This window comes from Heloderma suspectum, chromosome 5 (assembly GCF_057233095.1).
Source record: "Heloderma suspectum isolate Gila_16-S chromosome 5, 16-S_ref, whole genome shotgun sequence".
NCBI lineage: Eukaryota > Metazoa > Chordata > Lepidosauria > Squamata > Helodermatidae > Heloderma > Heloderma suspectum.
In genome coordinates this window covers 81,207,755-81,234,782 of record NC_139462.1, presented here as the reverse complement: position 1 = coordinate 81,234,782, position 27,028 = coordinate 81,207,755, and positions in this window count along the sequence as shown.

Here is a 27,028-nt window from a genome sequence, read left to right as displayed (position 1 = left end):
TTGTTAACATTACTGAAATTCAATGACAAATTTGGTGGTGGTGGTGGAGGAGGAGGAGGAGGCAGCAGTGGAAGGTTGTTTTTTGCCCTTGCATACCGATGTTTTTATTGTTATTATTTTGAACTTGAGCAATAGAAATGAGAAATCTACTTGACTGATATACTATTCAATGATTTAAAAAAAAACCTGCCAGTTTAAGACCAGAGTAAAGCTTATTTCATGTTGGCTCAAGCTCCACAAAGCCAGGAAATTAGAAGCTAAGACTGAGGCCTTAACTGACATGCCCCATGTGAAATATCACAAATTATGCTTGCTTACGACTTAGCCATGCACCTACACTTTTCCTTGGTCAGCAAAGATGCCCATGTTGCCCTGGTCCTATGTTTCCTTATGAACCATATGAGCCTTACTGTTTTGCTATAGAAATTCTCCTGTGAGTTGACCCATGCCTGGACGTTGCTTGTGAGCACATACAATTTCTGACATTGCACAACATCATTACTGAACACAGGGCAAGTCAGTTAAGGCATCAGCCTTAGCTTCTAATTTCCTGGCTTTGTGGAACTTGAGCCAACATGAGATTGCCTTAACTTGTCTTAAACTAGCAGGTTTTTAAAATCATTGAATTTCCCTGGTTTTTAAAAAGGAAATTTATGTTTACAGTATTCTGAAAGAAAACAACAACAACTAAAACCAAAAACCTAACAAGTCATTAACTGAGTAGATGTGTACAAAATGGGTATTCTTAAAATGTACGGGTAAAGGTAAGAATTGGTTGCAAGGCATTTACAACCATGTCTTGATAACCTTCATACCATGCATGTATGGTATGCCCAAATGTGTATGCAGTTTCCACATGCCAACAGCCCTCAGGAAAGTGTAGTACTGCCATGTGGATGTGTGTTTTGGTGGACACATAGAAGTGTTGAGGTGTCAACTTACCTCATTTGTAACAAGGACTACCCTATATAACCATTTTTGGGGTGATGTCCTTGTGGAGGTGGTAATGTTTAAACTGGCCCTCAGCTGCTGACATATTCTCAAACGTACTTGTCAAAGTAGCCTTTGTGGAACTTTCATCTTTCTCTCCTGTAGTGTACTTGTTCTTGGTGATTGTATAACCAAGTACACTGGCAGTTTAAGGCATAAAGTAGTGTGGCTTCCCAGTGAGTGGAAGTAAAAAAAAAAGAAAAAAAGAATTCAGTCTATAGCACAAGATTGAGCTGGTGAGAGAAGACCATATCCAAACCAAAAGTATCTAGACCCTTGGAGGCCTTTGGAGAAGAGATTATCCTCATTACATTTATTTCCTGGACCCAACAATTTCCTCTACACTACATTGAGATGTGCGAGATGACCCCCATAAACCTGGCAAAGAGTTACAAGGGCGCTGCCAAAGTGTAACTGGAAGGAACAAAGTAGGACATGTAATTACTGTTGCCTTCAAATCACAGAACCAGATTTCTTAACAGTTGCCGGTATAAAAACACATTTCAAAGAAAGCACAATATATTCCCAAGACCTAATTTAGCATGATTTTTCACAAGATCAACTAACACAGATTAGCTAACCCAAATCATAATCTTAACTATATTTTTGCCCTTACAAACAGAATGGTTACAGATGTGGTGAAAGGGTGAACTGTTTTTTACTCTTCCTAATCACATAAATATGAAAAACAAATGACTGTAATATATGTGAGTGAAACAACCTTCAGTATTCAGAATAAAGGGCACTGCATAAGCATGGGATAGTGAGAACACTCAGACATGCACTGAAAGAATGATGTGGTTAGAGTTGCATGGATTGCTGTTGAGATTTGACCTTAAAGTGTAGTATGTGAGCAATCCTGACTTCCTAGGGTACACAATTACATGGACAAATGTAAAATGTGAATTTAACAATTAGCTGGCAACAATTACCATGATCACACCAGGTCTTTTCCCAAATAATATGATCCAAGAATTGCATTGGACATGTCCATGACTGTTGAATTAACCCATTGTTTGTCTGTACAAATCCATTCTCTGGCATAATTAAACAAACAAATGTGAACTGTCCATGGGTGATAGAGATGGTAAGCAATATTTATGCTACAGAAGTTTAAATGAAATAAAAAAATAAGATTACAATGCTGTCCTAAATGAACAAACTGATTGAAGTTACAAGAACATTTTTTTTTAACAAAATGAAACTTGTATTAATTTACTTGTATTGAACAGAGAGTGGATTTATGGGATGCTACTAAATCTATAATATTTTCACCATTACAGTTTATGTAGCATAGCATGATCTTCCCTGTAATTGTGGCAGCTGCTAGAAAGGTTAGTTTTGGGGTGGGTGGCTTCAGCCTAACAAATGGATGTTATGATGGGAGGCTCTTGGAAATAATACTGCAGTAGTAATGCCAATGTGCATTCTCAGAGGAAAATATTTTTTCAACATGAAGGCATTTCCATGGTTTAAATTATTAGAATCTGGTAGATGAGCCAAGTTATGGTTTGGCACATACACAGATTTATTGGGATAATAACAATTTATCGAGATGGTAATAAATGTTGCATTAGACTAAGGAAAATAGTTTATCTTGGGAGTGAGGTGTAAAAATAAATCATCTCAAGCATATCAGTAGCATTTTTGCCAAGAGGCTTTATAAGTGATTAGGTTGTAAGAATTTTTTAAAAATTTACTGCTAGTACAATAGACTGTCAAAAGATCATAATTTTCCAATAGTAAATATTTCCTTTACACTGAGATCTTGGACATTTTAAAGATGTGTTTGCTCTCAGGCACTCCACCTTTTTCATTTGACAATCCTCATTAAAAACAAGATTGGAAAGCACAAATGTTTAGATAGCAAGTTCTTATTTTGTTCAATCAGCAAGTGTATTTAATCATCCTATATATACTAACAGCGAACTCATTCTCTGTGTGTGAATCCTTATGTAGCCAAAACAGCACCATCCATACCCAAGAGGGATGTAGCAGCAGGCCTGGGGAAAGCCCAAGGGTTGCAGAAGTACAAAAAAAATTTTTAGGGAGGGTGGGCTAGTGGAGGACCAGAACACAACCAATGAGGACTGAGCATGCTCAGTGACCACACAATGCTAAGTTACGGTTGTGGGAGGGGAAGCAGAAAACTGTGAGAGGGAATAGAATGCAGCATCCTGCAAAAGGGCATGGCTAGCTGACTGGCTGGAACCCTGAACAGGAGCATTCCAAACTGCAACATTTTGTTGCAGATCCTACTTGTTTCTATGGGTGTCTCTGCGCAAGTGATTTATTGCATGCCCATGATTAGTCACTCGTGGAATTTTGTGGGTACTTTACATGATGTTTTCAACCTCCAGGATGCCTCACGCACATTTTCCCTTTTATCACACTTTCAAAAAGATCAGAGATAAACTAGTAATGAAAGTTAATGGCGCCAAATCAGCAGAGTGTAAGGCCAGCTTAGCACCATGAACTTGCCGAGGAAAGACCTTCCTCAGTTCAAACCATATGTCTCTCAGTCACTGATTGGAGGTAGAAGAAAGTAAGATGCCCCCCTGTAACGAAGGGAGACAAATCTGATCCCCCACCCCACCAAGCTCAGAATCAACGTCCTCTGTTGATTCAGAGCACCCCATTAAGTTCACTGGGGCTTACTCCCAAGTAAGTGTGCCAAGGGCTGCAAACTTACAGCATGATCTTAAGTGTACTTAGAAGTGAGTCCCATTGACTTCAATGGGGCTTACTCCCAAGTAAGTATGCCTAGGGCTGCGTGGAAACAGCACAGTTTAAGTGATGAAAGCAAGACTTACCACCCCACCTCCCTGGTCCTTTGCACACATGCCAGGGAGGGAGGAGGTGCTTCCTCTATTCAAACCATGTGTCTGCTGTGTAAAGAAGCCCATCCTAATCCCACAATGAAAGCGAAAGCAGAAAGACCTGGAAAGGATACAGGGTTTCTTGCTTAATGCAGAGACACCCTATGTTAATTTCAGAGAGTCAAAAACACTCAAAGCATGAGTTTTCTTGCTTTGTATTAATGGCTTTTATGCTGTTTGGAACATGTCATGCATAGCATCATTGGAACATTACTGGAACATGTCATGCATGCATAACATCGTTTATGAATGGTACACATGTGTAGGAATTGCAACTTTCCCATAAAATATGTATGTGAGCACTATCCTAGAAAGGATCAGAAACTTCTCATGCATCTTGAAAGCAAACGCTGCAGTTTATATATGGGCACGCCATTCATAAATGACGCTGCATATTTTTAGATATTGCTCAGGAATCAGTTACTGGTTAAAGCAGGGGTGCAGAACTGTTTTGCGGTGGAGACAGCAGATTGGCGATAGCAGTGGGGATTGCCTTTGAGGCGATTCCCCCAGGGGATGAGGCTTGCAGCCTAAGTGCCCCCCCCCCCCGGAAGAACCTCAAGAGGCAGTGTGGGTCCAATTGGGGGGTGCTCCGCAGGCTGGAGGTTCTACACCCCTGGGCTAAGGTAACATCTGGCTGTGGCCTTGTAGCTACTTTAAAATATGCTAGATGGTTTTTCTAACCTGCTGGAGAGCTGCAGCCTCTGGCCTTACAGATAGGCAACTCTTACGATGCCCCTCCTCTCCCCAGATTTGTAAGTAGCTACAGGAGCATGGTCAATCTCCTGATTATGTACCTGGAGGCTATGAACAACTGTCTCTCCACATAGTTGGAGCTGCCACACTGTAAATATTTAAGCAATCAGCCAGCAGCATCTATTGTCTGTAGTACTGTGCACTGTTATACTGTACTGCTGACTTCCTTTGTAAGCCACTCTCAGAGTCATTTTTGGAATCAAGAGTAGGGTACACACACACACACACACACACACACACACACACGGTAGTGGCCACAGACAGGGAAGGGTAGTAGAGCAGGCACAGCCATGTTAGCCCCTAGCAACCAGTGCTGGTTTGTCATCAGGTATGGAAACAACAACCTCTATGACGTATACTGCACTACATTATTTCCTACATACCTCTCCTATGAAGTATAAAAACTGAGCATCATTAACTGTTCTGCCTTAACTGTGCACATAGGAATTCTGTTGCTGTATCCTTCAAACAGCCACTTCTATGAAATGGAATCCCAGCATCAAGAGGTTTATGTGTGAAAATCGGTCTCACTGCCAAAGGGAAATTCCTCGGAGGATTTTGTGTGCTTTACAGAGCTCTAGTTTAGGTTGTAAAGTGACCTGTGCTAAATCAACAATTTTGATTAGATAACCTGTCTCCCATTCAATTCACATCTTGCTGCTCCAAACTAATTAAAATAATTTAAAGAGCCAAATATTGTGTGTGAAGTTGGGTTGGAATCTCAGAATTACTGTCACCCAGTTGAACACTGTATGTCTTGAAGCTTGAGTCTGAGCAGTACAGGGCAATACAGAGCATATCAGATAGGATGAATTTACACAACTATCTTGTTTTATATTGAAGGCTCACATTTGGCAAAACTTCAGAGGCTAGTCACAAACCTTTTGTACATTACATTTTCATGCATTTTTAGCACTGGTTTACATATTGCAGCTGTGAAAAGAAGGTTGTGCTAAATTGTTCCATATGGTGGCTGTCATCATGTGGTAAGCCATTTTTTAGCATCATTTATCCATGTGGATCAGATTATTTTCTGCATGCCACCATAGACCTATTTGCAGTGGCATGGATACAGCTGAGGACCAAGCTAAATGTGATGTAAATTGCATGATTGCAATCAATGTGTTTCATTTTTTAAAAAATTAAAGAGCAGCTGAGCCCCTGTCCTGATCAGGATCAGGACCATGGACAGGGGGTGGTTAACCATTTTTGCCCACGTCATGGTACCCATGAACATCATCTCTCCCCCCCGCCCTCACCTGCAAAGCTGCTGGGAGGGAAACTTCCATTGGTGGACATATTTATATTCCAATTCCCTCATATACACAGTGTCATGAATAACAGAACATTTGAACTTATGAAAGTAGTCGAAACCAATTTTAATGCCTTTCAATCAGATCTTTCTACCACTAAAGCAAAAACTGTAATCTGTTTCCCTATCCCATAGATAAAAATAGCATTCTTGGCCACATAAACTATTTAAATAGCCAAATCCCAGCCACACATAGTGTATGAACACTGCAGTATGGATATTGTTTTCCAGATGGTTCCCGGTATATATTTTTCTCAGAATCAGCTTCCTTCCCCCCCCCCTTGTTCTTGTCACCTACCCACTGTATAAGACATCTACAACATCTGTGTTTGATGAAAGCTATATAAATGGCAACAGTACTGTATCATTCCTGCATATGTGTAAAACCTGAAACATATGACAAGCAGTTATCAAAATATAGGGGAACTCTGATCGCATTTACTTATGATTTCCCAATTTCCCAGTGACATCAATGAGAGCATGGCTACATTAGCATTTTTGACAGGAAAAAGTCACTAGGTAGTGACTTCTCCCTTTCATTCTCTGTCTCTCTCTCATGGTTTAGATTCTATGCACCGGTGCCCCCACATGGTCAGATATTTAAGCGCACATTAGAGGATCTTATTTCTGAAAGTAGTACAAGGCATACTTAAAACTTAACATGAAAGCTTAATCGTGTGAGAACAACAAGGCAATGTCACCACTTCGTTTTTTTTGTTATGTCTACAAAAATGTATATACATTGATCCTAAGATTTCTGCATAGGTAGAGTTACATTCAGTTCTGGGGCCTTAATATATTTCTATTCCCAAAAGTTGAATGCATGCAAATAACTCTCTTTCATCTTGCATCCTGATGCCGAACACATTTATTTAACATATTTAAGTTTACATCCTTGTTATCTCTCTCCAAGTATTCATAGACATCTGCTGTTTTCCAGTGGAACGGGAAGAGGCAAACAATGTTGGCAGAGTAGGAATGGGACCTCCTGGGTCCTGAGACTGCATGATGGCGGCAAGACCCAGAAGCCTCTAGGAAGCTGATACTGCCAGTTCCTTCCTGCTTTCTCCCAGACTCCACAAGGACAGCTTGATAAGTTGGAGAATCTTGGTGAGCTGTGGAATCTACTGGCATGTGATGACTGCCCCCCACCCCCAGGCAGTGATAGGCACAGGAGGCAGGCTGCATTACTAAATGCCTGTCTTTCCCAGCTCCTGTGCAAATGGGCTGGTGTGTGTCTTTCAAAAGGATGAATGTTATGAAAATGCTTACAAGAATTCAGATGTAATTTCTGCCAGGCATTGATTAATTTGATCAACATGAGTTGGCTAGAATCTGGGAGCTGCTTTGCATGAGAAGTGGCCAAAAATAAGAGAGGTGTGTGTGTCTGAGCATTTACTGCTTTTGATGTTTGCGGTTCTAATTATGGAAAACTCATTAGTGTGTGCTTTACCTCTCAAGATGTTTAACTTCTCAATGTACATAGGACTCATCCACCTAGCCATGGGGAGAGATGCATAAGCCTCCCTTCACAAGTTACTTGGAAACATACAAAGAGGATATGCAAATCACACATCTGCTTTGCACCACTCCTCATTCACCCTGAATATGGAATAAGATACTAATGTGTGTTGACATGTTATCAAGTGTAGTGGTGACACTAGACTAGCCAGCCAGCACAGTGTGGGAATTCCTAATAATCTATAGTAAAGTGTGCACCGTTGAGGACTGAACAAAGCTGATTAAAGTGCAGTGAGCCAAATTCTAATCCCTGTGAAGACATCAATACAATTTCATTAATTGTCAGGATTGATTCTGAGCATATGGAGATAGTTAGCAGTTCAGATGCAGAAGGGGAACAGCCAGAACCAGGGGAGGCATCTTCCCCAGCCAGTTCAGATATGGTTGGGCATGCTTCTCAGGATGCTAGCACCCAGATGGCTGGGCCTGAAGCCCCCTCCCTCCTCCGTGAGTATCCAGGAAGAGGAGGAGGAGCAGCAGGGGGAGAGTGCGGGGCGTGACCTGAAGAATGCTAGACTGTGGTGCAGAGCGAAGCGGGAAAAGTTAGAGGCGGAGCTCAGATAGTCGACCCGGTTGGCGATGCATGAGGGTAGATGTAGGGGAACATCACTGGAAGGGAGGGGTTTCCCTCCCTAAGTTATTCTAGCCAGCAAGTCCCTGTCCAAACTGCTGGCAACATCGTAGCTCCCATTTGGATTCCCTGCTGTCATTCTTTTGTAGCCTGAGAGTCTTCAGGAATTTGCATCTATAATAAACCTGTTGATAGTGAATTAAAAGTGTGAGACTGAAGCCTCCTTTCTTGTGTGTGTGCATGAGGAAGGTGGGGGCCGAGGGAACATGTCATTAATTTATTGGGACCATCATGATATAAGTATGGCAACAAACCACATGGACTACTGACGTGGTGTATTGGCAGTTGATCTTGTGGTATGAAAACATCTGTCTGTTTCTGTGAAGCACAGAACATGGAAGCTACAAAGTAAATAGTACATTCTCTATATGTGGGCCCTGTCAATGCTGGCATTCATTTAGACCCTCTCCTAACCCAACAGTGAATTGTAATTTAGAAATGTGTGGAAGACGACACTTGGCAGAGGACAAGAGTGCATCGCTGCTATTTTCTACAGTTCACTGGAAAAATACATAAAATATGTGTTTGACCAAAGATAAAATTACCAAAAACATAAGCAGACATTGTTGTCACGGGCAACGTTTTTCATTCATGGGGATGAAAAGCACATGGAACAAAAGATACAAAAAATTAAAAGTGAGCACAAAACCAGCAAGAGCGCTATGACCCAAGTGGTATTCCATTCAATAAATCAAACAAATTGCCAGACAGACAAATCTCTCCCTTTCAGGGTCCTTCAATGAAACGAAGTTGGTTTTTGAAAGAAAGCAGTTTCTGTTACTTCCCATCCAGCTGGCAACAAAGCCAACTGTAAGTGGTATGCAAACAGAAAGCTCAAATGTACCGGTTCCAGCCAGAGTCCACCACTGCCAATGTTATGCCTCTCATTTCACTCAGTGATTCTCTGGCGTTTATGGGTTTAGAAATATATCCCGCATACATCTTCTTTTTCATATGCCCAGATATTTGGGAGGCCTCCCTTGGATGCCTATCTGCCATACAATTAGAGAGCATGATCTGGCCAGAGCAAAGGCAAGCAGTTTTTAATCCCACTGGTTTCAATGGGAGAGATTTTGGAGTGTGCTGTCTTATTGAAATACATGGGAAATGCAGTGCTTAACTTTGGCCTGATTGTGCTCTATATAATGCATATCATGGCCATTAGTAAAATGCTGCATTGCATTTTATGAGTTTATGAGTTTGGGGATCCTCCATTTTTCCGACTTGCTTCTTTTATCATACTAGGCATAGGCCCTTCTTTTATGTAGAGAATCACAAACGGAAGAAATCCAGTGTGCCTATTCTCTGCCCTTCACAGGGAAACATGCAAATGTGTTAAACAGTAATTGTCCTTTCAATTTCAGTACAGGAGGCTTCAAGTTTGATTGCAAACTGCTGTGATCTCACATTACAAATAATATGGGCTAATGGATAGGCTATATCAAAAAGTAACCCAAAGCCAAATTTTGTCATGCTAGAGCAAACATGTAACTGTCCTGTTCTTGTTCCTTCTTTGGTATCTCCAAGTAAGTCTAACACCTGTACCTCTATTTCAGTGCCGTAGACTTATGGGACACATTACAACAAAGCTAGAATGGAGCCTGATTGCATACTTCTTTAATAACAGAATCATCACCTGATCCTAGTAATTTATAAATAAACCATTTTGATAAACATTGGATTGAGTCCAGCTGGTGTCCCTCTGGGGATGGAAGGCTCTTTGATCCAGAAGAGGCTTCTGCCAGTGAAATGGGAGGGAGGCTATTCCTCTCCCCTTGCCCCCACACCTTGCAGCCCCTTTGCACCATATCCCACACTATTCCCTCTGGAACAGATTTTGTAGCTTGTGGGAGGTTGCAGGGAGAGGGAATTGCCAAAAACTGCCTTTCTCCCCATCCCTTTCATGGAAGCCCCAGCTGAATCAAATACCCTCCTGTCAGCAGAGGGTCACCAATTGGACACTACCTGTGAGGAGCATCCGATGGTTACTAAGAGGAAATGAAGTTTTAATTTGATTTCTTTTCTATAGTATGAAAAATGGTAAGGGCAAACAATGGAAAGGAAAAACAGATGTTCTGCCCAACAAGAGTGTGTCAAAAGTAGATCTCCAGATTTTTGGACTTCAACTCCCAGCATTCCTGACCATTGGGCATGCTAGCAGGGGCTTCTGGGGGTTGAAGTCCTAAATATCTGGAGATCTACCTTCTTTCCACCCCTGTTCTATATCATCATCATCATCATCATCATCATCATTTCTAGACTGCCCCATAGCTGAAGCTATCTGAGCAGTTTACAAAGATTAAAAACATTAAAGATACAATATGCAAAATTTAGAAACATAAAAAATTCAACAGACAGTATACACAGAGACAACATATATCTAAAAACAACTTTGAACAACCAGCCAAACCATAAAATGAATCCAGGATCAATTAAAACTCATCGCATGCTGTCAAATGCCTGGGAAAAGAGAAAAGTCTTAACCTGGTCCCAAAAAGATAGCACTGTTGGCACCAGGAAGGCCTTGTCAGGGAGATTGTTCCATAATTGGGGGCCACCACTGAGAAGGCCCTCTCCCTAGTTGCTGTTTTCTGAGCCTCCCTTCGGGTAGGTACCCTGAGGAGGACCTTAGATGTTGAGCGTAGTGTAGGGGTTCGTTCATGCCAGGAGAGGCATTCCATCAGGTATTGTGGTCCTGAGTCATGTAAGGCTTTATAGGTTAAAATCAGCACCTTGAATCGGGCTCGGAAATGTACAGGTAGCCAATGCAATCAGGCCAGGGTCAGTCTTATGTGTTCAAACTTTCTGGTCCCTATTATCAATCTGGCTGCTGCATTTTGCATGAGCTGGAGCTTCCAAACCATCTTCAGAGGCAGCCCCACATACAGTGCATTTCAGTAAACTAACTTGGAGGTTACCAGAGCATAGACAAGTGAAGCCAGGTTATGCCTGTCCAGGTAGGGGCATAGCTGGGCCACCAACCGAAGCTGATAGAAGGCACTCCATGCCATTGAAGCCACCTGTGCCTCAAGTGACAAAGATGGTTCCAGGAGGACCCCCAAGCTACCAACCTGCTCCTTCAGGGGGAGTGCAATCCCATCCAGAACAGGTTGAGAACCACTCACTAACAGCATCTCAGGCTTGTCTGGATTGAGTGTCAGTTTATTAGCCGTCATCCAATCCATTGTCGCAGCCAGGTACTGATCTAGCACATCCACAGCCTCACCTGATGAAGATGAGAAGTAGAAGTAGAGCAGCATGTCATCAGCATACTGATGACAGCACAGTCCAAAATTCAGGATAACCCCACTCAATAATTTCATGTAGATGTTGAACAGCATGGGGGATAAAACTAACCCCTGCAGAACCCTGTACTGGAGAATCCATGGGGCCAAGCAATGTTCCCCAAGCACCACCTTCTAGAGCTGACCCTCCAAGTAGGAGCGAAGCCACTGCAGTGCAGTACCTCCCACTCCCAACTCAGTCATCCCAGAAGAATACCATGGTCAATGGTATCAAAAGCTGCTGAGAGATCAAACAGAATCAACAAGGTCACACTTCCCCTGTCTTTCTCCTGACATAGGTCATCATACAGGGCAACCAAGGCTGTTTCTATGCCAAAACCTGGCCTGGACCCTGACTGAAATAGATCCAAATAATTAGCCTCATCCAAGAGCGTCTAGAGCTGGCTCACAACCACCCACTCAAGGACCTTGCCCAGGAATGGAACCTTTGCCACCAGCCTGTAATTATTAAGATATTCCAGGTCCAGGGAGTAGTCTCACTACCACCTCTTTCAGATTACTGATCTGTTTGGCTAGCTTAGCCTTCCTTGACATGGATAAGGAATGATAGGAGTTGCAGTCCAACACATCTGGAGGGCACCAGGTTGGAGACGGCTGAGCTTTCTCTTAGCAATTGTTAATTATTTTTAATACAAGTACTTCCAAGTGACATCATAGAAAAGGCATTTCTCCTTGCCTCTTCTGAGACAGTGCACATGTGACAGTGCACAGTGTCACATGTGTGCATCATCTAAACACAAAGAGTTTTATCTTCAGAACTATTGTTTTTCTTCTTATACAGATGTATTCCACTGAAATCAGTTAATTAAATATAACTCATCTATCGATTTTCCTTAATTGCGCAACATCCCTAATACACTCTGACTTGGTTTGCACGACATGACAAGCCAAGTGCGCCCCTGCCGTAGCTTGTATATTCAAAATGGTGACCAGTAAGCATCTCCGAGCCCCATGGGTTAATTAACCCATGGTGGCTTATCATGATGTACAAACCAGCCTGCAGAGAGACAGAGGGAGGAGGGGGGGAAACCTAAGAATGGCTATTTAACAAGATCAAAAAGTAAAATTAGATCCCAGTGGAAGCACATAGCTATTGAGAGCATAATATTACCCATGAAAGATTAAATTAAATTTCAGGTTCAGGTAACTTCTCCGTTTTAATGGAGTTAGAAGAATACTGTAAAATACTATAGGTTGTTGTTGTTGTTGTTGTTGTTGTAATTCTGTTTTATGAAGTTACCACTTACATATTGTTCTTATCCTTTCAACCAGAAAATCTCTCTTGTTCTTTTTTATTGTTTTGTTTGGACACCTAAATTAGATCCCTTGAAGGAAAAGGTAACTGGTGGGTCAGGTGTTAGAAAGAGCACTTCCTGTAAACAGTTCCTAGAGGTAAAACAACCACCCTGATTGCATTTGCTTCCACCCAGTTAAGGTGTAGTACAAATTAAACATTCCTTTGTAAGCATGCCCAGAATGCTAGATTAACTGCAAAGGGCCTGACCTTTAGAGATGGTTGGTAGCTGAGCACTTTCATTGAAGTCACTGGAAATAAAGCCTGCATCTCATTGCCACACAATCACTCTGCACCTGGCAGGATAACAAGGCACAGCAAAAAGTCAACATGTGTTTTCTAGGTTATCAATGCCTCATTAACACCCATGAGAAGGCAGTAGTAGTTCAGGTTTATTAGAGCTTTTGTATGTTTCAATATGCACCTCACAACCAAAGCCAATTTCATGCATTCCAGGGATGTGATTGTTGTGTTTGCTGTATACAGTGAAACTAATGTGAGGAGTTAAACTCGTGACTCAAGCAAAAAGAAGTCACTGCTGGCTCCAACTAGTGGAGTGTTTCTTGTGCTTATTAGCTAATCCCTTGTTTCAGAAGCAGGGAAGTCAAGTTTAAATCTTAACTGTTCGTATACCCTCTCTTTAAAGCAAAGATTCAAAATCCAGTTGCTAGGTTACCCTGAAGATTTATATGGGCTGCTTTAGGACATCTGCTAAAATCATAACAATCTTAGCTTCTTGTTCATGTCTTTTGTAGATATATTGTCCTTGCAGTTGCCAATATAACCTTGCAACTGTACTTCTAGTGAGTGATTAAAAGACAGATTATCTGCTGTAGCTGCAGTCTCCTGTGGGTGTGCCCCTGAGGTAAAAGTGCAACTCACTAAACACACTCCTCTAGCCAAGAGGTCAGAGAAATGCTTGGAGCCTAGGGAAGAGAGACCCTCATAATCCAGCAGTAAAAACAGAGCATTTCTGTGTAGAATAGCTCTCCCTAACCAATAAGAATGCTGTTTGTTTCTCTCCCTTTCTGGATTACCTCAATAAGGGGGTAAAAGAAATCCCATATTCACCAGTGACCAACCCTGGAGGTTCCTGGACTAGAAGCAGACACCAGTCCAACAGCAGCAGAGCCAAGTAGGAGCAAGGGGCATCCACTGCAGGCACACCTCTCCCTCTGTTTGCACCTTCTCCTGTGCCCAGCACCAGAGTAAAGACTGGTGTACCTGGAATAGACTAAGATGTACCAGTATGGGATCCCTAGTCTTTGGGCTCCCTTCTGAAGGCTCTTAAAGTTCAAATATGCATGCTTTCTTTGACTTGTACATCCACTTTGCTACTGAAAATTTATCATGGAATCATTTCACATGCAAAAATCAAGCCTGGACTTGGGGGCGGGGAGCCATATAGTTGCTAACTGGAGAAAAAAAAACTCAGCATGATAGTAATTGGGTGACAGATTAATAATCAGCTTTTCTGAATTATTGAAGAGCAGTTGTTACTCACATTTGTCTCCTTCCATGTGTAACAGTAGGATACACTGAAAGTTCATGATGTTTGAAATGTCTCTGTGTTTTTAATCTACGTCCATATCAAAACTAGTACCCCTTTTTGCACTTGCCAACTGTAAGACTAAAACCCCGGTTGTTGGCAACAACAAAAGAAAGTGCTGGTGCTGCCTCTGACTTCGGCAATGATTTCCATGAATATAATTTCCTACATCTATGCTACCTGTCATATACGACTCATTAAAGTGACTGACATCGCATAACACAGTACATGATATCTTCTCCCTTCATGAATTAAACCACATAGAATCAACAGCAACAAAAAAGGGCAACTGAACGTATGGAATGTCATAATGTGAGATGTTAAGATGTCACTGAATGCAATGAACACAGTTAACAAAAACTGAGGACCAAACTACATGCTGTGTTATTTTCTTTTTAAAGCATGCTTAAGCTGGCCGCTTTCAAAAGCAGTCATAGGGTCCCGATCGGGAACCTGCACCCATTCTGGATTGGGGCCCCACTGCATTTTCCTGCTGAAAATCCCCACCACCACCCCATTGCTAATTACCCCTGATGGTGTTGTTCATTGCAAACAGCACTTTCCACAAGGGCAAACAGCAGCCAGGAGATGGAGAATTCTGGCAGGAAACCACCATATGCTCCCAATCCAGACTGGGAGCATATTCCTGATCAAAGGTCCACAGCTATTTTTTGTACAAAATAAAGATGGCTAGTTTAAGAAAGGACACTCAGCTGTGGATGTGTCTGGTGGTGAAAAGAAAATCCGATGCTGTAAAGAACAATATTGTTTAGGAACCTGGAATGTCAGATCAATGAATCAAGGTAAGTTGGAGGTGGTCAAATATCAGATGGCAAGATTGAACATCGACATCTTGGGAATCAGCTAACTAAAATGGACAGGCATGGGCGAATTTAATTCAGGTGACCATCATATCTACTACTGTGGGCAAGAATTCCTTAGAAGAAATGGAGTAGCACTCATAGTCAACAAAAGGGTGGGAAAAGCAGTACTGGGGTACAATCTTAAAAACGATAGAATGATCTCAGTACGAATCCACGGCAAACCATTCAACATCACAGTAATTCAAGTCTATGCCCCAACCACTGAGGCCGAAGAAGCTGAGGTTGATCGGTTCTATGAAGACCTACAACACCTTCTAGAACTAACACCAAAAAAAGATGTCCTCTTCATCATAGGGGATTGGAATGCTAAAGTAGGAAGTCAAGAAATCACCGGCATAACAGGCAGGCATGGCCTTGGTGTACAAAATGAAGCAGGACAAAAGCTAATACAGTTTTGCCAAGAGAACATGCTGATCATAGCAAACACTCTTTTCCAACAGCATAAGAGGCGACTCTACACATGGACATCACCAGATGGTCAATATCGAAATCAGATGGATTATGTCCTTTGCAGTCAAAGATGGAGAAGCTCTATACAGTCAGTCAAAACAAGACCTGGAGCTGACTGTGGCTCAGATCATGAGCTGCTTCTTGCAAAATTTCGGCTTAAATTGAAGAACGTAGGGAAAACCACTAAACCATTCAGGTATGACCTAAATCATATCCCTTATGAATATACAGTGGAGGTGAGGAATAGATTTCAGGGATTAGACCTGATAGACAGAGTGCCTGAGGAACTATGGATGGAGGTCCGTAACATTGTTCAGGAGGCAGCAACGAAATCCATCCCAAAGAAAAAGAAGTGCAAGAAAGCAAAGTGGCTGTCTGATGAGGCTTTACAAGTAGCTGAGGAAAGAAAGGAAGCGAAAAGCAAGGGAGAAAGGGGAAGATATATCCAACTGAATGCAGAGTTCCAGAGAATAGCAGAGAGAGACAAGAAGGCCTTCTTAAATGAACAATGCAAAGAAATCGAGGAAAACAACAGAATGGGAAAGACTGGAGATCTCTTCAAGAAAATTGGAGATCTCAAGGGAACATTTTGTGCAAAGACGGGCATGATAAAGGACAAAGAAGGCAGGGACCTAACAGAAGCAGATGAGATGAAGTAGAGGTGGAAAGAATACACAGAAGAACTATACAGGAAAGATCTGAATGTCCCTGATAGCCATGATAGTGCGGTCACTGAACTTGAGCCAGACATCCTCGAGAGTGAAGTCAAGTGGGCCTTAGGAAGCATTACTAACAACAAAGCTAGCGGAGATGACAGTATTCCAGCTGAGCTATTTAAAATCCTAAAACATGATGCTGTTAAAGTGCTGCATTCAATATGCCAACAAATTTGGAACACTCAACAATGGCCGCAAGACTGGAAAAGGTCAGTTTACATTCCAATTCCAAAGAAGGGCAACGCCAAAGAGTGTTCAAACTACCGCACAATTGCGCTCATTTCACATGCCAGCAAGGTGATGCTCAAAATCCTACAAGCTAGGCTTCGGCAGTATGCGAACCGAGAACTACCGGAAGTACAAGCGGGGTTTCGAAGAGGCAGAGGAACTAGAGATCAAATCGCCAACTTTCGCTGGATCATGGAGAAAGCAAGAGAATTCCAGAAAAACGTCTATTTCTGCTTCATTGTTACGCTAAAGCCTTTAATTGTGTGGATCACAACAAACTCTGGCAAATTCTTAAAGTGATGGGAGTACCAGACCACCTTACCTGTCTCCTGAGAAACCTGTACGAGGATCAAGAAGCAACAGTAAGAACCAGACATGGAACAACCGAGTGGTTCAAAATTGGGAAAGGAGTACGACAAGGCTGCATATTGTCACCCTGCTTATTTAACTTATATGCAGAGTACATCATGAGAAATGCCGGGTTGGATGAATCACAGGTCGGAATTAAGATTGCTGGGGGAATTATCAACAACCTCCGATATGCAGACGATACCACCCTAATGGCAGAAAGCGAAGAGGATCTAAAGAGCCTCTTGTTGAGGGTGAAAGAGGAGAGTGCAAAAGCTGGTTTGAAACTCAACATTAAAAAAACTAAGATCATGGCATCTGGCCCCATCACTTCCTGGCATATAGAAGGGGAAGAAATGGAAGCAGTGACAGATTTTACTTTCTTGGGCTCCAAGATCACCACAGATGGTGACTGTAGCCATGAAATTACAAGACGCTTGCTCCTTGGGAGGAAAGCTATGGCAAACCTAGACAGCATAGTAAGAAGCAGAGACATCACCTTGCCGACAAAGGTTCATCTAATCAAAGCTATGGTTTTCCCATTAGTAATGTATGGCTGTGAGAGCTGGACTATAAGGAAGACTGAGCGCTGAAGAATCAATGCTTTCGAACTGTGGTGCTGGAGAAGACTCTTACGAATGCCCTGGACTGCAAGGAGGTCAAATCAGTCCATCCTAAAGGAAATCAACCCTGACTGCTCATTGGAAGGACAGATACTGAAGCTGTAGCTCAAATATTTTGGCCACCTAATGCGAAGAGAAAACTCTCTGGAAAAGACCCTGATGCTGGGAAAGACTGAAGGCAAAAGGAGAAGGGGACGGCAGAGGATGAGATGGCTAGATAATATCACCGATGCAATGAATATGAACTTGAGCACACTCTGGGAGAGAGCGCAGGACAGGAAGGCCTAGCGTGCTATTGTCCATGGGGTCACGAAGAGTCGGACACGACTGAACGACTGAACAACAACAACAAGTTTAAGCATGCTTTTTAAAAGCATGAATAATACTATGGACCTAAATCCAAAACATGTATGCAGCCCTAGCTTAAACCCACAGAACACAAAGCTGAATGATGAGACCCTTGGGGGCCAGTTTTAGCCTTGTGAAATTTGTATTTTGCACTTTGATCTTAAATATTTGCACCAGTGCTATCTTAATGCTGTGTCAGAATAATATCTGTTTAATACAAGGCAGTGCTATAGTTATTGACATTGCATTGGCAGTTTGTATAGCCTGTCTTAATAATTTATTTAGAGATGGAGCAGGACATAGGATCAGGTTAGCACACATACACACCCCTCCCCTACCCACAAAAAACACTACCCTCAGATATCACTGGAAGAGTAAGTTTAGTAATTCTATATTCAATTATTATTTGCTGAAGATACACACACACACACACACACACACACGTTCTTTTCTATTTTATATGGAGAAATGTGGTAAAAGGGTATGTCAGATTGACAGTAATACTGACAAGTTAAACTTAATCTAAACTCTAGAACTATTGTTAAAATAAAAAAATCAGCACAGACTATTGACCTCCTCCCAAATACTCTGTCTGCTCTCTCTCTCTCTCTCTCTCTCTCTCTATATATATATATATATATATATGTCAGAAACCTCAAGAGAAATACCAGAAAGAAACCAAGAATTCGTAATCCTGTCCTCAAGTATTGTGAAGTGTAATGGTACTGCTGGAACATGATTAAGACAAAAATAGAAGTTACATAAACAACACACTGTGACCTCTTTTTAACTAGATTAGATTTTACTAGAATACTATGCCTCAGCAAAGGGTACATCAAGCCAAAAAGAAAATGACTGAACTGTAATTTTTATGGAAAATGTGTGGTTTAGAGAAGATAACTAGAGATAGATGAAAAGCTGGATTGTGCACTGAAGAGAGTTAAACATGTCTAGATTAATTCATAGCTGGGATTTAAGTACGGGTCTGTCTTACAAAGTGTGTAAAAATAATTCTGTGTGTTCTACTGAGAGTTTGTGGACAGGCTGATACTGAGAGAAAGTAAAAACAATGGGCATAGTCCACTAGGACCTGTGCAAGTAGCTTTGGCATAAACAGCTTTTGTACAGGAAAGATTTCCAGTAGACTTAAATTAAGCTTTTTTCTACTTCCTTGTTGCCCAGGAGCCAATGGAGAACATCTCATTTTCACTTTTTTGGAAGCTTTCCTAAGGGCAAGCCTGGTACTAAGAAATAGAATCATAGAATAGTAGGGTTGGAAGGGGCCTATAAGACCTTCGAGTCCAACCACCCGCTCAGTGCAGGAATCCAAGTCAAAGCATCCCTGACAGATGGCTGTCCAGCTTCATCTTGAATGCCTCCAGTGTGGGAGAGTCCACCACCTCCTGAGGTAATTGGTTCCATTGTCGTATTGCTCTGTCAGGAAGCTTTTCCTGATGTTCAGCCGGAATCTGGCTTCCTGTAACTTGAGCCCATGATTCCGTGTCCTGCATTCTAGGATGATCGAGAAGAGATCCTGGCCTTCCTCTCTGTGACAGCCTTTCAAGTACTTGAAGAGCGCTATCATATCTCCCCTCAGTCTTCTCTTCTCAAGGCTAAACATGCCCAGTTCTTTCAGTCTCTCCTCATAGGGCTTTGTTTCCAGTCCCCTGATCATCTTCGTTGCCCTCCTATGAACCTTCTCCAGTTTGCATCCTTCTTAAAGTGTGATGCCCAGAACTAGACACAGTACTCCAGATGAGGCCTAACCAGTGCTGAACAGAGGGAAACTAGTACTTCACAGGATTTGCAAGCTATACTTCTATTAGTGCAGCCCAAAATAGCATTTGCCTTTTTTTCAGTCACATTGTTGGCTCATATTCAGCTTGTGATCTACAACAATTCCAAGTTCCTTCTCGCTTGTAGTATTGTTGAGCCAAGAATCCCCCATTTTGTAACTGTGCATTTGGTTTCTTTTTCCTAGGTGCAGAACTTGGCATTTGTCCCTATTAAATGTCATTCTGTTGTTTCCTGCCCAGTGCTCCAGCCTATCCAGATCACTTTGAATTTTGTTTCTGTCTTCCAGGGTATTAGCTATCCTGCCCAATGTTGTGTCATCTGCAAATATGATCAGCATTCCCTGCACCTCCTCCTCCAAGTCATTAATAAAAATGTTGAAGAGCACTGGGCCCAGGACTGAGCCCTGCAGTACCCCGCTCATTATCTCTCCACAGTCTGAGAAGATCCCATTGATAAACACTCTTTCAGTCTGATTCTGTAGCCAAGTGTGGATCCACCTGAGAGTTGTTTCATCTAGCCCACTTTTAGCTAGTTTGCAAATCAGGATATCATGGGGCACTTTGTTGAAAGCTTTGCTGAAGTCAACGTATATTATGTCCACAGCATTCCCACAGTCCACAAGAGAGGTTACCTGATCAAAAAATGAGATCAGGTTAGGCTCTCTTCATACCTGGCATTTTATCCCACTACAAACCGGTAGGGATGTATGAAAGTCACTTACCATTTCGTGGATCTGCTTTGCGGTGGAGGGGAGGCGCTCTGTCCCTCCCCCCGGAATCCTCGACGGGGGGGGGGAGGCATTCTGTCCCTCCCCCTGAAGTCCTGCCTGGCCAGCTCCGCTCTGCGGGGATTCCGCGGAGCCGCCGGCCGGCTCTACCCGCAGCCAGACATCCGGCCACTGGGCAGCAGGGACGCAAATGGCGGTGGCCATAGCTGCCGCCGTTTGCATACCTGTACTTAACCGTGATAGGCTACGTAAATATTTACGTAGCCTATCACGGCAAAGTAAAAAGAAACGCGTACATAAATGGTGGCGGCTATGGCGGCCGCCATTTGCATTCGCTATTTTTTGCCGTTCTAGCCTACGTAAATATTTACGTAGGCTAGAACAGCGAAAAATAGCAAACGCAAATGGCGGCCACCGTAGCCGCCGCCATTTGCGTGTGCTGTGCCCGGCCGCGGCTGGCCAGGAGACCAGCCACCGCTGCACCTGCCGCTGCCGCCACCCCACCGCACCCACAGCACCTGCCGCCACCGCACCCACTGCCGCACCCACCGCTGCGCCGCCGGAGCCGCCGCCGCCGCATCCACCCCAGGTAAGTGCCGTCCCGGGGGATTCGGCGGGGGGGGGCAGGGGACAGGAGGCCGTTCCGCCATGGATTCCGGCAGGTCGGATTCTACAGAAACTGGCCTCACTGGAATCTGTGGCAGAATTCTCCGCCATCCCTATAAACAGGTCCTTTTGATTCCAGAACTTTCCTGGAATTTACACTGGCCCTGTATGCAGGCATCTCTCATAGTGCATCCCTCCACATTGTATCTTTTCATGGCTGGGCTGAGCTGCGCAGAACAATCAGGACAGAAGGGGGCTGCTGGCTCCTTACCCCCTACCCTTCCCTGATCATTGATTCCTGTAACATGATTGATGGCTCTGCCCCATCCCTCCACAGCAAGAGGGGAGTTGGAAGCAGTTCTAGCAGGCTGGATAGGGGGCTACGGGAGCTGGTCCCCTCCTTCCTCCAAGGGAAAGAGCGTCTTCTCAGTGGCTTACTGAGGTTGCTGGTGCTGCTATTCCCTCTCTGCCAAATATGTCAGTGTGTGATGGAATGAAATGCAGTATGTTGCTTTCACTACTGAATTTGAAGGGTATACCGATTTCTGGGTTCCCAACTACAGAAGTAAGATATCCACAAACGGACTTGTATTCAGTCAATGCACCAAGACATCCCTAGTAGCCCCCCCCCTCCAGGTGACCGCTTCATGGGGGACACCTTCTTCATTAGATCCAGCTTGCTACCCTCCCCATGCTGTTGTTGCTCTTCCCTCTTATTCTGGCTTCTGAATGACCCTGCAAGGTGGGCTAGGAGAAGAGATAGTGCCTGGCTACATGGGAGGGAGTACTATGGAAAACCAGTTCAGCATTACTGCCTTATCTAAAACAACTCCACACTCAAAAAGGAAACTATTAAAATGACCGCTCCAAGCTCTGCATAATGAATTTATTCAGGGGAGGAGAAAACGCACTTTTAATACCCATTGAAATCCTAACTGTGAAGCTTTTCTCCTACAGGGCTGAGAAGGGAGACCCTCCCATCCACCCTGGGAGGATAAAAGCCCATCAGTCTAGTGAGCAAAAGGGAGAAGAAGCAGTCAGTGAAGTCAATGAGAGGGGGAGGTTCAAAGAAAATGCACTGAAGGGAATTGGAGTAGGGATGTTAGAGAAATCCACCGTGGATTCAAATGAGCCTGGATTCTTTGGAATCCGGCCTCCGGAATCCATGCAGGATCGGTCCCACTTACCTCCACTCCAGGAGGATTCCGCGTGGAATGGCTCCAGCTGCTTGCTCCTGGACCGGTCCCGTTTGCCTCCGTGCCGATCACCTTTTTTTTTTTTAATGGCGATCGGCAGTATGTGCCCATAAATTTATACACAAACTAGAGCTGTGAATCTTGCATATAAGTCTGTGTGTCCATAGACTTATATGCAAGATTCACAGCTATATTTTGTGTATAAGTCTATGGGCACATCCTGCCGATCACCATTAAAAAACAAAAATGGCGATTGGCACGGAGGAGAATGGGATGGGTCCAGCAGGTAAGCGGCCCTCAAGCTGGGCAGCTCCACAGAATCCTTGTGGAGCACAGCCGCTCCAGAGGATTCTGGGGGGGGGGAAATGGATCGCCTCCCCGGCCCCAGGCAGATTCCCCACCGGAATGGATGGTGGGGATTCCGTACATCCCTAGATTGGAGACCTTAAGACTGCTACTCTAAGACTTACAGTGCACTCCTAAGCATACCTACTCAGAAGCAAGCCACACAGATTTCAATGGCACTTACTCCCAGGAAAGGAAAGCCTTACAGCCAATGAGTTTACTCAGAAGTAAGCATTGCTGTGTTCAAGGGGATCTCGGAGCCCATAGTGGAATGGGAGAGAGGCAGAAATGGTAATGGTCAGTGACCTGCCCCCACTTCCCACCAGTTTGTTGTCATGACAAAGTTATTCAACACTGCACAGCAACACCCCCTAGCACATGCCCACACAAAGCGGGACAAAACGCTAAAGGGGAATTACACAGGGCAGAAATGGTGATTTCAATCACAAGCACAGAAAATGCTGGGTTTCCCTGTTCTCAGATAACACAGGAAGAAGGAAGGAAAGTTGTGAGATTGCAGCAGGAGAGCAGTGGCATCACCTAAAGCTCCTGAGAAAACCAGTGATTAAAGAAGAATGATCCTGCTAAAAAACTAGGGCTGTACGAAACCCTGCTTACCTGGCTCCACCGGGTTCTGCAGGTGGGGGGAGGCGATCCATTCCTCCCCCTGGAATCCTCGACGGGGGGGAGTCAATCCGTTCCTCCCCTCCGGAATCCTGCCTGGCCGGCTCCGCTCCGCGGCCAGGCTGCGGAGCTGCCGGCCAGGCCAACCCACAGCAGGGCCTCCAGCCACTGCTAGAATGGTGCGGACGCAAATGGTGTCCTGAGTAGGGGACGCCATTTGCGTCCCTATGGTAGCCTGTGATAGGCTACGTAAATATTTACGTAGCCTATCATGGCTAAAGCAGGGATGCAAATGGCGTCCCCTATGTCATTTGCATTCCCGTTTTAGCCGTGATAGGCTACGTAAATATATACGTAGCCTATCACGGGGCCGGCGTAGGGACACAAATGGTGGCCGGTACGATGGGTGCCATTTGTGGCCGCAGCAGCCCAGCAGCAGCTGGAGCCGCCGCCGCCACCGGCGGAGCCAAAGCCGCAGCCGGAGCCACAGCCAGGTAGGCTCTGTTTTGCAGGGCTTTCGTGGGGTGGAGGGGCGGGGGGCTCCGTTCCACCACAGATTCCGGGGGGGGGGCGAATTCACTGGAATTCAGCTCCCTGGGATCCATGGCGGAATTCTCTAACATCCCTATAAAAAACTCAAGTGCGAAGGGACAAATTCTTGACAAATCCATGCTGGCTTCGAGTAATCAATGCATTGTTTTCAAAGTGCTTACAGACTGATTGCTTTATAAACTGCTTCAGAATTTTCCCAGGGATTGATGTCAGACTGACTGGTCTGCAGTTTCCAGGTTCCTCCTTTTACCTTTTTTGAAGATAGGGACAACATTAGCCCTCCTCCAGTCATCTGGTACTTTACCCGTCCTCCATGATTTCTCAAAGATAATAGACATTGGTTCTGAGAGTTCTTCTGCAAGTTCCTTTATTACTCTAGGATGTGGTATCCTTCAGCAGCTGCTGAGGCCTCAACAGCCCCTTATGGTCCACCACAGAAAACCTACCATTTAACCAGCATCCCTGAGCATTGGGTGGCTTGATCAGAGGGAACCACCATCTAAACTTGCCACAGTGCTCCAATACACTGCCATGTAATGGCAATACACTGCCATTCCAGGAAATTCAGGTGGAACTGTGGTTGCCACCACCATCAGGGAAGTCTGTGGTCCCAGGAGAGCCTGCTGATATAGACCAAGACCCACCAGAAGACACTTTGCTGAGGGCCCCCTCAACCTCGGAACCAGCCCTGTCTAAAGGCAGCCAGTGAAATCACCTTGTCAGCTATAGCTGTGATCCAGAGAACTATGTCAAATACCACGAGCACATTCAGGATTTGTGGAAGGAACGTCACACATATATCACAGCTTCCCTAGCAGGAAAATGACCTGTATGGGTATTCCCCTCATCATCTTAATGCTTAGTGTCATTGCAAATGTTAGCCTTGGGCTGTACATAAATCAACATATGTTAACACTGCCTTTATGTACTGAAATTGCCAATGAAAAATGAATGGCTGTTCTATATTTATTTTAGACCAAGTGCATTTGAACACCATGAAACTAAACACAAATGGCTCTGCATACACAGAGAGGGAAAAAAAATTGGACAATTCTGGGTATTTATGAATTTAAGAAGAGTTTTATAGGCAAATAAATAAATAAATAAATAAATAAATAAATAAATAAATATGATACAGTCAGAATGCAAATAGTAAGGTAATTTGAAGAAGGAACTGGGTGCTATGAAGAATGATTAGGAACATGAACCTCAAAATACTCTGACTTGCAGATTTAAGTGCTGGAAGTTGTCTGTTAATGTCCACTGAAATAATCAAGTCCTCTGTCAAAACTCAGGGAATGCATTTCTGCACACTCATGAAAGATCTTACACCTTAGATATATGACATGGAGATAACTCAACTTAGGGCACAATCCTATTGGGAGAATCGGCTGCCTCCAAACTCAGAGGTAGCCAACTGTCCAATGCAGGGTGGGCGGCGCACGGAGGGGATCCTCTCATCTACACTCCAGCTGTCCTGGATTTGTGGCTAGACAGCTGATTTTGGCTGTCTAGGTGGGGACTTCAGAGAGGGAGGTGGGGAGGCTACACGGTACATAAGAAGCATCATAATGACGCTTCCATGGTCTCCTCCCCTCCCTGCCCCCAGGAATGCCCCCTTGTCTCCCACTCTGCACTGCATTTACAAGTGCAGAGAAAAGGAAGAACCATGCCACCTATGAGGTACCAGGGGAGAAAGCAGAGAGCATGGTTTCTGGGAACTCCAAAATCCTATGGCCATCTAGACACTGTTTACTGGTCATAGGATTGCTCTCCCTGAGTGTGCAAGGTATGTGCTAATTACTGAAGTGGTAGAAATGTTCCTCATACTTTGATTATAAATTTCAGTGCTATGGCTGGGTACATATTCAAACCATGCTACCAGCTGTTACACACAGTGAGAAACAGGCATATGCACTTTCAGTCCAAAATCTGATTATACATAGTTTACATATTTCCTCAAGGATAAGAACATAAGAGCTACGCTGGATCAGACCAAGCATCCATCTAGTCCAGTGTTCTGTTCACAAAGTGGCCAACCAGCTGTTGACCAGAGACCCACAAGCAGGGCATGAGCACAACAGCAACCTCCCAACCATGTTCCCCAGCAACTGGTGTACATAGGCTCACTGCCTCTGATACTGGAGGTAGCACATAGCCATCAAGACTAGTAGCCATTGATAGCCTTTTCCTCCAGGAATTTATCTAACCCCCTTATAAAGCCATCCAAACTGGTAGCCATCACTACATACTGTGGTAGCTAGAGATGTTAGAGAATTCCGCCACGGATTCTTTAGAATCCAGCCCCCCAGAGTCCATGGCAGAATGGAGCAATCCCCCGCGCCACCCTGGGATGGAGCCTACCTTTGTTGGCCATCCACTGCCCCGTGAATGGCTGCCATCTGCTGCCCCGTGAATGCGGTCACCATTTCCATTCTACTTTAGCCGTGATAGGCTACATAAGTATTTACGTAGCCTATCACGGCTAACGCAGGGAGGCAAATGGCGTAGCAGCTGCCATTTGCGTTCCTGCCTTTTGCCATGATAGGCTACATAAATATATATGTAGCCTATCACAGCTACCGCAGGGAGGCAAATGGCGGCCACAACGGCAGCCGCCATTTGCGGCCACAGCCCAGCAGCGGACGGAAGTCTGGCTGCGGGTGGCCCCGACCAGTGGCTCTGCAGGCTCCCTACGGAGCAGAGCTGGCTGGGGAGGATTCCGGGGGGGGAGGGACGGATCGCCTCCCCCCCCAGTGGACAGTCCCAGCGGAACAGGGTAAGTAATCCGTACACCCCTAGTGGTAGCGAATTCCATAGTTTAACTATGTGCTGTGTGAAGAATTACTTCTTTTTATCTGTCCCAAATCTTTCACCAATCAGCTTCATAGGATGATCCCGGGTTCTAGTATTTTGAGAGAGGGAGAAAAATGTTTCCCTATCCACATTCTCCACACCATGCATTATTTTGTAGACCTCTATGATGTCTCGCCTTATCCTCCTTTTTTCCAAGCTAAACAATCCCAGCTGTTGTAACCTTCTCTCACAGAGGAGATGCTCCAGCCCCTTGATCATTTTAGTTGTCCTTTTCTGCACTTGTTTGCACTTTTCTGCACAAGGATGGACAATCAGTAGAAAACGCTCCAAGATGAACCTCCTTCTTGTCAGTCTGTCTGTCACCCATGGTGCCATTTCAGTGGGGATGAAAATTCACAAGATATAGCTAAGTCCAAAGGTATTCTTTTGGGATGCATTCAAGATTAAATTGTGTGTGGAAAACTGTATATTTTTAGAGTATTCATTGTGATAATGTTTTAAAAAATATTTTAATGCCTCATCATAAATTT